The sequence below is a fragment of the Camellia sinensis genome, chromosome 6 (assembly GCF_055761805.1).
Source record: "Camellia sinensis isolate YWXY chromosome 6, ASM5576180v1, whole genome shotgun sequence".
NCBI lineage: Eukaryota > Viridiplantae > Streptophyta > Magnoliopsida > Ericales > Theaceae > Camellia > Camellia sinensis.
This window is the reverse complement of record NC_138966.1, coordinates 1,675,001-1,687,500: the sequence shown is the minus strand read 5'-3', so window position 1 is coordinate 1,687,500 and position 12,500 is coordinate 1,675,001.

Below are 12,500 nucleotides of genomic sequence, written 5' to 3'. Positions count from 1 at the left end.
ACGTGCCACCGCCACCACCGCGGGCCGCCACTCGACGTATCCCGTGCTTGGCTATGTAGTTTCGATGCCACAAGCCAATGCCACAAGCCAAGCGATGGCATGTGCCAAGCGCCCGCCTAGGCATAGGCGTGGCCTGTGGCCTGGCCATGCTGGCCAGCCTTAAGGGAGGTGCCCCCCCCTTATAATAGCCTGTTAAGCCCTTTTCAATCTGGCAGGAGGAAACATCAACCATGTTCGAGGAGTCATAATAGGGTTTTTTTAAAAAGTAATGGTTTTTTGCCAAAACTTTCAACATGAAAGTTGTATGAAATAATTTAATACACCATAAAAAAAATTATAAAAAAATATTTGGCCACCGAAATATTTTATTTTAATTTATTTCAATTTTAATACTTAAAAAATAATAAAAATTACTAAAAATACTCAAAAAATTCTAGAAAAATTCCAACAATTATAAGATGAGGCACTAGTAATTATAGTAATTTTTTTAATTATTTTTTTATTTTTAATTTATTTTATTATAATTTTTATGAGTAAATAAATAATTAAAAAGCCCGACGAACGTGCAAAAACTCTTAGAGAAACCGAGCAAGCATCGGATAGCTCGAATGCAAATAACAAACGCAACAGGCAACTTCCGAGGGACATACTTTTCCCAACAAGCTTCCACTGGGGAAAGCAATAGCAACGTGTTCGCAAGTCAAAGGCAACCAAACGGCTATTACCCGAGGGACAAGCATTTCGCAGGGCAACATATACGTAAGTCAAAGCCAAACCAAATGGCAATTACACGAGGGACAGGATTGCTTGCCAAGGGCATGGCATGCGATGTTCTAGCCCAAGGCCAAGGCACGCCACGCTGCGGGACAAGGCCGTGGCAAGACATGCGGCTGGCCTTGGCCTTGGCATGGCATGCCGCTGGCTTTGGCTGGGCTGCGTTGGCCTTGGCATGGAATGTTGCTGGCTTCGGATGGGCTGCCTTGGCCTTGGCCTTGGCCTTGGCCGTGGCATGGCATGCTGCTGGCCTAGGCCTTGGCATGGCATGCTGCTGGCTTTGGCTGGGCTGCCTTGGCCGTGGCATGGCATGCTGGTGGCCTAGGCCTTGGCATGGCATGCTACTGGCTTTGGCTGGGCTGCCTTGGCCGTGGCATGGCATGCTGCTGGCCTAGGCCTTGGCATGGCATGCTGCTGGCTTTGGCTGGGCTGCCTTGGCCGTGGCATGGCATGCTGCTGGCCTTGGCCTTGGCATGGCATGCTGCTGGCTTTGGCTGGCCTGCCTTGGCCGTGGCATGGCATGCTGCTGGCCTAGGCCTTGGCATGGCATGCTGCTGGCTTTGGCTGGCCTGCCTTGGCCGTGGCATGGCATGCTGCTGGCCTAGGCCTTGGCATGTCATGCTGCTGGCTTTGGCTGGGCTGCCTTGGCCGTGGCATGGCATGCTGCTGGCCTTGGCCTTGGCATGGCATGCTGCTGGCTTTGGCTGGGCTGCCTTGGCCGTGGCATGGCATGCTGCTGGCCTTGGCCTTGGCATGGCATGCTGCTGGCTTTGGCTGGGCTGCCTTGGCCGTGGCATGGCATGCTGGTGGCCTAGGCCTTGGCATGGCATGCTGCTGGCTTTGGCTGGCCTGCCTTGGCCGTGGCATGGCATGCTGCTGGCCTAGGCCTTGGCATGGCATGCTGCTGGCTTTGGCTGGCCTGCCTTGGCCGTGGCATGGCATGCTGCTGGCCTAGGCCTTGGCATGGCATGCTGCTGGCTTTGGCTGGGCTGCCTTGGCCGTGGCATGGCATGCTGCTGGCCTTGGCCTTGGCATGGCATGCTGCTGGCTTTGGCTGGCCTGCCTTGGCCGTGGCATGGCATGCTGCTGGCCTTGGCCTTGGCATGGCATGCTGCTGGCTTTGGCTGGGCTGCCTTGGCCGTGGCATGGCATGCTGCTGGCCTAGGCCTTGGCATGGCATGCTGCTGGCTTTGGCTGGGCTGCCTTGGCCGTGGCATGGCATGCTGGTGGCCTAGGCCTTGGCATGGCATGCTGCTGGCTTTGGCTGGCCTGCCTTGGCCGTGGCATGGCATGCTGCTGGCCTTGGCCTTGGCATGGCATGCTGCTGGCTTTGGTTGGCCTGCCTTGGCCGTGGCATGGCATGCTGCTGGCCTTGGCCTTGGCATGGCATGCTGCTGGCTTTGGCTGGCCTGCCTTGGCCGTGGCATGGCATGCTGCTGGCCTAGGCCTTGGCATGGCATGCTGCTGGCTTTGGCTGGCCTGCCTTGGCCGTGGCATGGTATGCTGGTGGCCTAGGCCTTGGCATGGCATGCTGCTGGCTTTGGCTGGCCTGCCTTGGCCGTGGCATGGCATGCTGCTGGCCTAGGCCTTGGCATGGCATGCTGCTGGCTTTGGCTGGGCTGCCTTGGCCGTGGCATGGCATGCTGCTGGCCTTGGCCTTGGCATGGCATGCTGCTGGCTTTGGCTGGGCTGCCTTGGCCGTGGCATGGCATGCTGGTGGCCTAGGCCTTGGCATGGCATGCTGCTGGCTTTGGCTGGCCTGCCTTGGCCGTGGCATGGCATGCTGCTGGCCTAGGCCCTGGCATGGCATGCTGCTGGCTTTGGCTGGCCTGCCTTGTGTCACGCCCCGCCGAATTACCAAGGCAAAATACCCTACAAAGAGGAAGCCTCAAGAAGAAGAGACTAGTGGAATGGCTTGGAAGCTCCTGGAAGACTTGAGAGAGTATGAAGGCCATGAAGGATGCTAGAGAGTTCTGGAACTCTCTAGAATGGTTACAAGAATAAAGGCTACAGGAGCATTGCCTAGAAAATTCTAGAATAATATAGAGTATTATAAAGCATTGTATATAACTCTAGAACCTTCTACATAAGTCTTGTATGTTCTAGAGTAGGGTCTTTGTAAGGATGAGGGAAGGATCTAGAATCCCCTCCATCCATATAGTTCTAGAATAGTCTATTAGATATAATAGGTGGAAGTGTCTAGAACACTCTCCACTATAGTAGTTCTAGAATGATCCTTGTAAGGCTATATAAAGGGGAGGCCCTCATTTGGCCAAACCAACTAAACCTATGTAACTCAAGTTGCAATATAATATAAGCATTTCCCAAGAGCTCTCTAAGTTTCTCAAAACTCTCTTGTGTGTGCATTCCCCTAGCTCCCTTCCACAAAAGGCTTACTTAGGTGCGAGCAACGCGTGCTAGAAGCATCTAAGGCCGCACGGTTGGCTTGGAAAGACTGAGGGTTGGTTCAGAAATTCCAAGGCCGTGACAGTTGGTATCAGAGCCAAGGTTACAAAGGCGTTGTAACCAGTTGGTATCAGAGCCAAGGTTACAAAGGCGTTGTGACAGTTGGTATCAGAGCCAAGGTTACAAAGGCGTTGTAACTAGTTGGTATCAGAGCGGGTTGCGAAGGCGTCGTGACTTGAGGAAGGAAGGGCACTATGTCGGGAGTAACTCACACAGAGGAGAACCGCGGAAGGGAGGCTGCTACAAACTTGGGCAAATGGGCAATGCGGGTTAAGGATATGAAGCCAAGGGATAACTGCTTCCTTTGCGATGAGCTACATTGGGCAAGGGATTGTCCTAAGAGGAGGAGTCTCATTGCAAAGCTGGAGGAGCAAGAAAGGGAAGAGCAGTCTTGCGTGGGATCTCTGCAGCTGCTTGAAGCGAAGCCTACTGCATCAACCCAAGGGGATAAGGGTTTGATGTACGTAGAGGGCAAGGTCGATGGGGAGGCAACCCAAGTCATGGTCGACACCGGGGCATCGCACCACTTCATCAATGCGGAAGAGGCCAAGCGGGTTAATCCGAACCTTGACGGGGGTCAAGGATTGATGAAGGTGGAAAACGCCAAGGTAAAGCCTATGGATGGCATGGCCCAAGGGGTTGAGCTGCATCTTGGTGAGTGGCCCGAAAAAGTTGATGACTGTGGCATGGTGCTGGGACGGTACGTGGGACTTACGCCAAGCACCTTCAATGTGGAGTCCGCACCAAGGGTGGTGTCCGCGCGGGGCGGGTTTCCCATGGGTAGGGGAACGGACAAGCATGGCGGTAGGCAGGGTAATGTCCCCCTGACAAGGGCATCAGGGACTAGCGGTGGTAGCATGTCATGTACCAAGTACAACGTGGCACAGTCAAAACCAAGAAGGAGTAAGTCAAGGAAAAAGACTACAACTTCAAGGATGGAGACGCGACGAGGGCGTCGCAAGCATAGGTGGGGGAGAATGTCACACCCCGCCGAATCATCAAGACCGACGCGACGAGGGCGTCGCGAGCATAGGTGGGGGAGAATGTCACGCCCCGCCGAATTACCAAGGCAAAATACCCTACAAAGAGGAAGCCTCAAGAAGAAGAGACTAGTGGAATGGCTTGGAAGCTCCTGGAAGACTTGAGAGAGTATGAAGGCCATGAAGGATGCTAGAGAGTTCTGGAACTCTCTAGAATGGTTACAAGAATAAAGGCTACAGGAGCATTGCCTAGAAAATTCTAGAATAATATAGAGTATTATAAAGCATTGTATATAACTCTAGAACCTTCTACATAAGTCTTGTATGTTCTAGAGTAGGGTCTTTGTAAGGATGAGGGAAGGATCTAGAATCCCCTCCATCCATATAGTTCTAGAATAGTCTATTAGATATAATAGGTGGAAGTGTCTAGAACACTCTCCACTATAGTAGTTCTAGAATGATCCTTGTAAGGCTATATAAAGGGGAGGCCCTCATTTGGCCAAACCAACTAAACCTATGTAACTCAAGTTGCAATATAATATAAGCATTTCCCAAGAGCTCTCTAAGTTTCTCAAAACTCTCTTGTGTGTGCATTCCCCTAGCTCCCTTCCACAAAAGGCTTACTTAGGTGCGAGCAACGCGTGCTAGAAGCATCTAAGGCCGCACGGTTGGCTTGGAAAGACTGAGGGTTGGTTCAGAAATTCCAAGGCCGTGACACTTGGCCGTGGCATGGCATCCTGCTGGCCTAGGCCTTGGCATGGCATGCTGCTGGCTTTGGCAGGGCTGCCTTGGCCGTGGCATGGCATGCTGCTGGCCTTGGCCTTGGCATGGCATGCTGCTGGCTTTGGCTGGCCTGCCTTGGCCGTGGCATGGCATGCTTCTGGCCTAGGCCTTGGCATGGCATGCTGCTGGCTTTGGCTGGGCTGCCTTGGCCGTGGCATGGCATGCTGGTGGCCTAGGCCTTGGCATGGCATGCTGCTGGCTTTGGCTGGGCTGCCTTGGCCGTGGCATGGCATGCTGCTGGCCTAGGCCTTGGCATGGCATGCTGCTGGCTTTGGCTGGGCTGCCTTGGCCGTGGCATGGCATGCTGCTGGCCTTGGCCTTGGCATGGCATGCTGCTGGCTTTGGCTGGCCTGCCTTGGCCGTGGCATGGCATGCTGCTGGCCTTGGCCTTGGCATGGCATGCTGCTGGCTTTGGCTGGGCTGCCTTGGCCGTGGCATGGCATGCTCCTGGCCTTGGCCTTGGCATGGCATGCTGCTGGCTTTGGCTGGGCTGCCTTGGCCGTGGCATGGCATGCTGCTGGCCTTGGCCTTGGCATGGCATGCTGCTGGCTTTGGCTGGCCTGCCTTGGCCGTGGCATGGCATGCTGCTGGCCTAGGCCTTGGCATGGCATGCTGCTGGCTTTGGCTGGGCTGCCTTGGCCGTGGCATGGCATGCTGCTGGCCTTGGCCTTGGCATGGCATGCTGCTGGCTTTGGCTGGGCTGCCTTGGCCGTGGCATGGCATGCTCCTGGCCTTGGCCTTGCCATGGCATGCTGCTGGCTTTGGCTGGGCTGCCTTGGCCGTGGCATGGGATGCTGCTGGCCTAGGCCTTGGCGTGGCATGCTGCTGGCTTTGGCTGGGCTGCCTTGGCCGTGGCATGGCATGCTGGTGGCCTAGGCCTTGGCCTGGCATGCTGCTGGCTTTGGCTGGGCTGCCTTGGCCGTGGCATGGCATGCTGCTGGCCTTGGCCTTGGCATGGCATGCTGCTGGCTTTGGCTGGGCTGCCTTGGCCGTGGCATGGCATGCTGCTGGCCTAGGCCTTGGCATGGCATGCTGCTGGCTTTGGCTGGCCTGCCTTGGCCGTGGCATGGCATGCTGCTGGCCTTGGCCTTGGCATGGCATGCTGCTGGCTTTGGCTGGCCTGCCTTGGCCGTGGCATGGCATGCTGCTGGCCTAGGCCTTGGCATGGCATGCTGCTGGCTTTGGCTGGGCTGCCTTGGCCGTGGCATGGCATGCTGCTGGCCTAGGCCTTGTGTCACGACCCGCCAACGTGACCAGGCCAAATTGTCCAAGAGAAGGAAATCTCAAGAAAAAGAGACTACTGGAATGGCTTGGAAGCTCCTGGAAGACTTGAGAAAGGGTAAAGACCATAAAGAATGCTAGAGAGTTCTGGAACTCTCTAGAATAAAGGCTATGGGAGAATTGCCTAGAAGACTCTAGAATAAAGGTTGTGTGTATGTTCTAGAATAGGCTCTTTGTAAGGATGAGGGAAGGATCTAGAATCCCCTCCATCCATATAGTTCTAGAATAGTCTATTAGATGTAATAGGTGGAAGTGTCTAGAACACTCTCCACCATGGTAGCTCTAGAATATTCTATGTAAGGCTATATAAAGGGGAGGCCCTCATTTGGCCAAACCAACCTATGTAACAACTAAGAACTAAGAAGTATCCAAGTTGTAAGCTTTCTCCCAAGTAATACAAAGCTAACATTCTCAAAGTCTCTCTTGTGTGTGCATTCCCCTAGCTCCCTTCCACAAAAGGCTTACTTAGGTGCGAGCAACGCGTGCTACAAGCATCTAAGGCCGCACGGTTGGCTTGGAAAGACTGAGGGTTGGTTCAGAAATTCCAAGGCCGTGACACTTGGCATGGCATGCTGCTGGCTTTGGCTGGGCTGCCTTGGCCGTGGCATGGCATGCTGGTGGCCTAGGCCTTGGCATGGCATGCTGCTGGCTTTGGCTGGCCTGCGTTGGCCGTGGCATGGCATGCTGCTGGCCTTGGCCTTGGCATGGCATGCTGCTGGCTTTGGCTGGGCTGCCTTGGCCGTGGCATGGCATGCTGCTGGCCTAGGCCTTGGCATGGCATGCTGCTGGCTTTGGCTGGGCTGCCTTGGCCGTGGCATGGCATGCTGCTGGCCTAGGCCTTGGCATGGCATGCTGCTGGCTTTGGCTGGCCTGCGTTGGCCGTGGCATGGCATGCTGCTGGCCTTGGCCTTGGCATGGCATGCTGCTGGCTTTGGTTGGCCTGCCTTGGCCGTGGCATGGCATGATGCTGGCCTTGGCCTTGGCATGGCATGCTGCTGGCTTTGGCTGGGCTGCCTTGGCCGTGGCATGGCATGCTGCTGGCCTAGGCCTTGGCATGGCATGCTGCTGGCTTTGGCTGGGCTGCCTTGGCCGTGGCATGGCATGCTGGTGGCCTAGGCCTTGGCATGGCATGCTGCTGGCTTTGGCTGGCCTGCCTTGGCCGTGGCATGGCATGCTGCTGGCCTAGGCCTTGGCATGGCATGCTGCTGGCTTTGGCTGGGCTGCCTTGGCCGTGGCATGGCATGCTGCTGGCCTTGGCCTTGGCATGGCATGCTGCTGGCTTTGGCTGGCCTGCCTTGGCCGTGGCATGGCATGCTGCTGGCCTAGGCCTTGGCATGGCATGCTGCTGGCTTTGGCTGGCCCGCCTTGGCCGTGGCATGGCATGCTGCTGGCCTAGGCCTTGGCATGTCATGCTGCTGGCTTTGGCTGGGCTGCCTTGGCCGTGGCATGGCATGCTGCTGGCCTTGGCCTTGGCATGGCGTGCTGCTGGCTTTGGCTGGGTTGCCTTGGCCGTGGCATGGCATGCTGGTGGCCTTGGCCTTGGCATGGCCTGCTGCTGGCTTTGGCTGGGCTGCCTTGGCCGTGGCATGGCATGCTGGTGGCCTAGGCCTTGGCATGGCATGCTGCTGGCTTTGGCTGGCCTGCCTTGGCCGTGGCATGGCATGCTGCTGGCCTAGGCCTTGGCATGGCATGCTGCTGGCTTTGGCTGGCCTGCCTTGGCCGTGGCATGGCATGCTGCTGGCCTAGGCCTTGGCATGGCATGCTGCTGGCTTTGGCTGGGCTGCCTTGGCCGTGGCATGGCATGCTGGTGGCCTAGGCCTTGGCATGGCATGCTGCTGGCTTTGGCTGGCCTGCCTTGGCCGTGGCATGGCATGCTGCTGGCCTTGGCGTTGGCATGGCATGCTGCTGGCTTTGGTTGGCCTGCCTTGGCCGTGGCATGGCATGCTGCTGGCTTTGGCTGGGCTGCCTTGGCCGTGGCATGGCATGCTGCTGGCCTTGGCATGGCATGCTGCTGGCTTTGGCTGGGCTGCCTTGGCCGTGGCATGGCATGCTGCTGGCCTAGGCCTTGGCATGGCATGCTGCTGGCTTTGGCTGGGCTGCCTTGGCCGTGGCATGGCATGCTGGTGGCCTAGGCCTTGGCATGGCATGCTGCTGGCTTTGGCTGGCCTGCCTTGGCCGTGGCATGGCATGCTGCTGGCCTTGGCCTTGGCATGGCATGCTGCTGGCTTTGGTTGGCCTGCCTTGGCCGTGGCATGGCATGCTGCTAGCTTTGGCTGGGCTGCCTTGGCCGTGGCATGGCATGCTGCTGGCCTTGGCATGGCATGCTGCTGGCTTTGGCTGGGCTGCCTTCGCTGTGGCATGCCATGTTGCTGGCCTTGGCCTTGGGGCTTGGCTGCCTTGGCTGCGGTTCTTATCACTAGACGTGCGTTGCGTGCGAAGGCGTGCAAAGGCGTTCGCGACCATGCGCGCAACACGCGCACCGTGGTCAAAAGACCACGCGCGCGGTATTCGCACAGGCCACGCTGCCCTGGCCGGCCGCATGCCAGGCCGCCCAGGCCGTGCGCATGCCATGCCGTGCTGCCCAGGCCGGCTGCATGCCAGGCCGCCCAGGCCGTGCGCATGCCATGCCGTGCTGCCCACGCCGCGGGCATGCCAGGCCAGCTGCATGCCAGGCCGCCCAGGCCGTGCGCAAGCCATGTCGTGCTGCCCACGCCGCGGGCATGCCAGGCCGGCTGCATGCCAGGCCGCCCAGGCCGTGCGCATGCCATGCCGTGCTGCCCATGCCGCGCGCATGCCAGGCCGCCCACGCCCGCGCGCATGCCACGCCATGCTGCCCAAGGCCGCGCCCAGGCCGCGCCCAGGCCGCCCAAGGCCGCGCCCAGGCCGCGCAAGGCCGCGCCCAGGCCGCCCAAGGCCGCGCCCAGGCCGCGCAAGGCCGCGCAAGGCCGCGCCCAGGCCGCGCCCAGGCCGCCCAAGGCCGCGCCCAGGCCGTGCAAGGCCGCCCAAGGCCGCCCAAGGCCGCGGTCCAGGCCGCCCAAGGCCGCGGCCGAGCCGCCCCAGGCCGCAGCCCAGGCCGCGGTCGAGCCGCAGTGCATGTAACCCAAGGCCGCAGCCCAGGCCGCACCCAACATGGGGCGTACCTGCCACTGCCTTGCCCTGGGCAAGGGAGGTGCCCCCCCTTATAATAGCCTGTTAAGCCCTTTTCAATCTGGCAGGAGGAAACATCAAGCATGTTCGAGGAGTCATAATGGGGTTTTTTTTAAAAGTAATGGTTTTTTGCCAAAACTTTCAACATGAAAGTTGTAGGAAATAATTTAATACACCATAAAAAAAATTAAAAAAAATATTTTTTTACAGAAAATATTTTATTTTAATTTATTTCGATATTAATACTTAAAAAATAATAAAAATTAATAAAAATGGTCAAAAAATTATGGAAAAATTCCCATAATTAAAGGATGATTCACTAGTAATTATAGAAATTATTAAATTATTTTTTTCATTTTTTTTATTTTATTTTGATTTTTTTATGCCAAATAAGGGCTTTAAAAATTCGAAAAGCTCCAGAAAAATTGCAAAAAAATAGGGAATGACATTTAAAATTGATTGTAGTGCATTTTTAATTGTGTTGCACGGTTTGGGTAAGATTATAAAAGAATCATGTTCAAAAAGATCGATCGAGGCGGTGGCACGCCATGGCCTTGGCCTTGGCCTTGGCCATGCCTTGCACAGGGACTTGGCCTTGCCCACTGCCTTGGCCTTGGCTTTGGCCTTGGCCTTGGCATGGCATGGCATGCTCGCCGAGGCCGTGGCATGCCTTGCTGCTAGCCAAGGCCGTGGCGTGGCATGCTCGCCCAGCCCGTGGCATGCCGTGCTCGCCCAGCCCGTGGCACGCCATGTTGGCCCAAGGCATTGGCATGGCATGCCGGCCAAGGCATGCTGGCCAACGCTGCACAAGGCGGTGCCATGGCATGGCATGCTGACCAAGACCGTGCCATGGCATGCTGGGCGAGGCCGGGGCATGGCATGCTGGCCGAGGCCGTGGCTTGCCATGCCGCCACGGCCGTGGCATGCCGGGCAACGGACCGGCATGGCATGCCGGCCAAGGCATGCTGGCCAACGCTGCGGCACGGCGTGCTGGACAAGGCGGTGCCATGGCATGGCATGCTGACCAAGACAGTGCCATGGCATGCTGGCCGAGGCCGTGGCATGGCATGCTGGCCGAGGCCGTGGCATGGCATGCTGGGCAGCGCGGTGGCAAGGCATGGGGGCCGAGGCCGTGGCATGGCATGTTGGGCAACGCCGTGGCAAGACATGCGGGCCGAGGCCGTGGCATGGCATGCGGGCCGAGGCCGTCCGTGGCATGGCATGCGGGCTGAGGCCGTGGCACGACATGTTGGCCAAGGCTAAGGCATGGCACGCCGGGCAACGCGGTGGCACGGCATGCTGGGCAACGCGGTGGCAAGGCATGCGGGCCGAGGCCGTGGCATGGCATGTTGGGCAACGCCGTAGCAAGGCATGCGGGCCGAGGCCGTGGCATGTCATGCGAGCCGAGGCCGTGGCATGGCATGCGGGCCGAGGCCGTGGCATGGCAAGTTGGGCGACGTCGTGGCAAGGCATGCGGGCCGAGGCCGTGGCATGGCATGCGGGCAGAGGCCGTGGCATGGCATGTTGGGCGACGCCGTCGCAAGGCATGCGGGCCGAGGCCGTGGCATGGCATGTTGGGCGACGCCGTAGCAAGGCATGCGGTCCGAGGCCGTGGCATGTCATGCGGGCCGAGGCCGTGGCATGGCATGCGGGCCGAGGCCGTGGCATGGCATGTTGGGCGACGCCGTAGCAAGGCATGCGGGCCGAGGCCGTGCCGTGGCATGCGGGCCGAGGCCGTGGCATGGCATGCGGGCCGAGGCCGTGGCATGGCATGTTGGGCGACGCCGTAGCAAGGCATGCGGTCCGAGGCCGTGGCCTGTCATGCGGGCCGATGCCGTGGCATGGCATGCGGGCCGAGGCCGTGGCATGGCATGCGGGCCGAGGCCGTGGCATGGCATGCGGGCCGAGGCCGTGGCATGGCATGTTGGGCGACGCCGTAGCAAGGCATGCGGGCCGAGGCCGTGGCATGTCATGCGCGCCGAGGCCGTGGCATGGCATGCGGGCCGAGGCCGTGGCATGGCAAGTTGGGCGACGTCGTGGCAAGGCATGCGGGCCGAGGCCGTGGCATGGCATGCGGGCCGAGGCCGTGGCAAGGCATGTTGGGCGACGCCGTAGCAAGGCATGCGGGCCGAGGCCGTGGCATGTCATGCGGGCCGAGGCCGTGGCACGTCATGCGGGCCGAGGCCGTGGCATGGCATGTTTGGCAACGCCGTGGCAAGACATGCGGGCCGTGGCATGGCATGGCATGCGGGCCGAGGCCGTGGCTCGACATGTTGGCCAAGGCTAAGGCATGGCACGCCGGGCAACGCGGTGGCATGGCATGCTGGGCAACGCGGTGGCAAGGCATGCGGGCCGAGGCCGTGGCATGGCATGTTGGGCAACGCCGTAGCAAGGCATGCGGGCCGAGGCCGTGCCATGGCATGCGGGCCGTGGCCGTGGCATGGCATGTTGGGCGACGCCGTCGCAAGGCATGCGGGCCGAGGCCGTGGCATGGCATGTTTGGCAACGCCGTGGCAAGACATGCGGGCCGTGGCATGGCATGGCATGCGGGCCGAGGCCGTGGCATGGCATGTTGGGCAACGCCGTGGCAAGGCATGCGGGCCGAGGCCGTGGCACGGCATGCGGGCCGAGGCCGTGGCACGGCATGCGGGCCGAGGCCGTGGCATGGCATGTTGGGCGACGCCGTAGCAAGGCATGCGGGCCGAGGCCGTGGCCGTGGCATGGCATGCGGGCCGTGGCCGTGGCATGGCATGCGGGCCGTGGCCGTGGCATGGCATGCGGGCCGTGGCCGTGGCATGGCATGCGGGCCGTGGCCGTGGCATGGCATGGCATGGCATGCGGGCCGAGGCCGTGGCATGGCATGTTGGGCAACGCCGTGGCAAGGCATGCGGGCCGAGGCCGTGGCATGGCATGATGGCCGAGGCCGTGGCATGTCATGCGGGCCGAGGCCGTGGCATGGCATGCGGGCCGAGGCCGTGGCATGGCATGTTGGGCGACGCCGTAGCAAGGCATGCGGTCCGAGGCCGTGGCATGTCATGCGGGCCGAGGCCGTGGCATGGCTTGTTGGGC